The sequence below is a fragment of the Leucopleurus acutus genome (genome assembly GCF_964270905.1).
Source record: "Leucopleurus acutus genome assembly, chromosome: 4".
In the NCBI taxonomy this organism is placed as follows: Eukaryota; Metazoa; Chordata; class Mammalia; order Artiodactyla; family Delphinidae; genus Leucopleurus; species Leucopleurus acutus.
The window spans coordinates 53,297,277-53,301,102 of NC_139146.1; positions in this window are offsets into that span (position 1 = coordinate 53,297,277).

Below are 3,826 nucleotides of genomic sequence, written 5' to 3' on the forward strand. Positions count from 1 at the left end.
CTAACAAGAATAAAATCAAGCCAGAGAAAGGAAATTTGCCAATAATTAGCTCCTTTGCAGAACAAAACCAGCCTTCCTTAGAGAAAATAACATAATCCAGACTCCTTAAACATCACCCACAATGTCCAAGATACAATAAAAAGTTGTTAGACATGTGAGCAATTAGACTGTGTTACCTATGATCAAGGGAACAAACACCAGTCAATGGAAATAGACTTTGATAGGACCCAAATATTGTACTTAGCAGATTAGGACTTTAAAACTGCCATTATAGGGCTTCCCTGGTGGCGCAGTGGTTGGGAGTCCGCCTGCCGATGTGGGGGACGCGGGTTTGTGCCCCGGTCTGGGAGGATCCCACATGCCATGGAGCGACTAGGCCCGTGAGCCATGGTCACTGAGCCTGCGCATCCGGAGCCTGTGCTCCGCAACGGGAGAGGCCACAACAGTGAGAGGCCTGTGTACTGCAAAAAAAAAACCCCAAAAACCCTGCCATTATAAAAATGTTCAAAGACTTAAAAAAAAAAAAAAAAAGATGGACACAATAAGTCAGCAGATGGGAGACCTCAGTGGAGAACTGGATACTCTAAAAAAGAACCAAATGGAAATTCTACAACTGAAATCTGATTAATTCAAAAGAGAATAAGCCAGGAGAAATAGAGGAACAATAAGAACAAACAAGAAAGATTGAAAAAATAGAAAGCATGTAGCAAGGTAGTAGAATTAAACCCAATCATACTAATTACTTAAAATGAATTGACTAAACTCTTCATTTAAGAGGCAGAGACTGCCTGCATAAAAATGCAGACTCTACAAGATGCTACCTATAAATGAAGCAATTTAAGTATAAGTATACATGTAGTTAGAATGTGAAAAAAGGAGGGGAAATGCTATACCATGGAATAATAAGCACAAGAAAGCTGCTGTGCTTATATCGATTTCACACAAAGCAGACTTCCAGACAGAGATTATTGTTACATATAGAGACATTTCATAATGATATTTTAATTCACCAGGAAGGCACAGAAATCGTAAATATATAGGGGATGCACACGATACAGCTTTAAAATACATGAAGGAAAAACTCACAGAACAAATCCACAGTTATAATTGGAGATTTTAACACCTTGTTTTCATAAATTGATGCAACAAGAAGACCAAAAAAAAAAAAAAATCAGTAAAGAGAGAGAAGGGAAAGTTGGAGAGGAGATGCACCACCTTCACCCACACTGACCACTGTGCCCCTGGCCTCCCTGCTTCCTCCTGGGTTCTTGTGAACGCACTTCTGAAATGTCCTTCCTTCACTCCTCTGTTTAGCAAAAGTGTGTGGAATCAGCTAAATATTAATAAATTATGAAACATACATCATGATTCTCTTTGTTCTGTGACAGTATAAACCTGTGATTATTTTATCCAGAGGGAAAACACAGAACACACAGAGCACCTCAGTACAGGATAATTGAAGAGTGCAAATCAATTGCAACATCCCAGCTTGCCTGATGCTTCACTCTCTACCTGCCAACGTTTATTTGCTCCATAGAGACATATGCAGAGCTTGGCATCACTTTGTATACCATTTTTGTTTTACTCTCTTTTGAGTTATTTGATACTGTGGCCATAGTTAGTTATGACTTTTAACTTGTTCATTGCAATGATTGAAAACAATATCAAAATGAAAGCCCCATGTTTTTCTTCTTTGGCAGTTTCTCTCTGCCTTTGGCATTTTTTTGGTAAGCTTTCTTCTCCTTCCTTTCTTTGCCAGGGTGTCTCCCATTTCCTGGCTCACAATTCTTGTGGCGAGCTTTCTCAGCTGTAACCAGGGTTCGGAGAAACCAGCGTTACGGACGATTTTCCCGTGTGATGAGGTGGGGAAAGAGCTTACTGCGTGTGCACTTGGAAGATTGTGCACATTTCCTTAAGTCCTTTTCACAGAAGTCCATGAATTACAGTTGGAGAGCTAAGGCTACTGTTATGTTAGACTCTTATCTTCCCACGTGACTGGGCTGGAGTTTCTAGGTGTGGCCCCCAATCCCTCTTTATACATTTCCAAGCTGGCAACAACTTCCTAGGTTCTCTCTTCCTTTCTCCTTGGGTCAGGATTCACCAGTAATATTTTTTCTTTCATTCCAAGTGTCACAAACCGGTTGCCGTTGAGCCAGTGTTGTCCCGCAGACATGTTTCATTCGCACTGCACAGTTAAATTTTTTTTTAAGTTGCCAAATTAAAACATCCGGAGATTTCACATACAAACTTTCAGATTGCCCTAAACAAATGCAAAAACAAAAAAGGAAGAACAGGCATTACTAAGCCTGGCCCCACTCATGTATTCAGTTTCCTGGCAGGCCTGGTCGCGGCCCTCTGTGCCAGATCAGCAACCCTGCCCTCCTTTTCAGCCTCCCAAACACCCCAGGGTCCAAAGAAGTGAAAAGAGTTTGGAGAGCTCCGCTTTAAGCCATGTCAGAATAATAAGAATCTAGTTTTTAGAATTCCAAGCCTCCTTTTCCTATCCTTATCGGATATACCAGCAAACCTTTTTATTTTGCTTATTTTACATCTGTGGAATAAAGCAATCTGAAAAAAAAATTTTTTTAAGCTGTAGCTTCCCATAGTTGCCTCTAGATGGCAGTATTGTACTGGTATTCTCTCAGCTATTCCCCATTCCGGCTGCCTTCAAAATGTTAATTATCTAATTTTTCAGTGGGAATAATTTTTGTTTCTAAATTTATTTCAGTATTTTTTCAATAATGTCAAATTTATCAGTAAGCAGGTAGAGTCCACAAGCTGCAATATTTAAAAGAACAAAACGACAATCTTTTTTTGCCCCCTCTTTGGAGCTTCCTGAGTTGATTAGCAGAAACGGAACATATTGCAACATATAATTGTCACGATTATGCAGGCTGTTCATTTAGAGTTTGTGTGTGCACATGCATTCAGCTGCCACATCTGCAATGCATGTTGAAAAAATAGCCCCTTCTCTGTGCACTTTGAAACATCGAATGTTTCTCATTTGGAGCAATTTCTTTGTTTTGTGGATAATGAATGTTACCCACAAATACGGGAGGCAAGGGAGCAGGAAATAGTCTGTACTACAAGCAGGAGGCTCTTAGAGATATACATATACATAAGTAGACAAACGAGAGCTGTGTGCCGGCCTCATACATAAACGAGGCAAGTGCTGCCAAAGGGAAGTTGTGGGTGCTAGTTAGATTAATGGTTTGAGAACAAATTCATTTCAGAGCAGCTAATTAAATATTTCATTATGAGTTACTTTGTGTAATTTGCTTTGGTATGCAACAGACAAATATTAAGTATTTAATTTTATCTTCAAGTACAACCCACTAATATTTCACTGATTTAATTCTTTGGTTTTGGTGCTTTGGGTTTTCAAAGTGCCATCTTTTTAGTCCTGGTTAATCCACTTGACAGCTGAGTGTGACACAGGGACCTGGCAGTTCCCTTTTGTAAAAGCTTGGTCAATTACACCTTGGACCAACCTGTTTGGTCATCACCTTGATTACATCCTAAAAGGTTAGAGTTGGAAGAACTCCATGAGGGCTTCTCTCATCCAGTGTTCAAGGGTTACAATTTCCCTGACAGACAGGTCCTCCAGTCCCTGCAGGAGCTCCCTCAGGAGTGGGAATGTCTCAGGCAGCATCGTGTCAATACTGGTCCCACTGAGGGACAGAGGTGACTCTGGGGACGTTTTTCCTCACAGTGAGCCAAGGGGAGGGCAGAGGCAAGAAGGAAATGCAGGTGGACAGGTGAACAGGGCTGCCACCGGGAGAGTTCTGCAGGCTACAGTGAGGAGTGTGGGTCCTTGGCAACACAG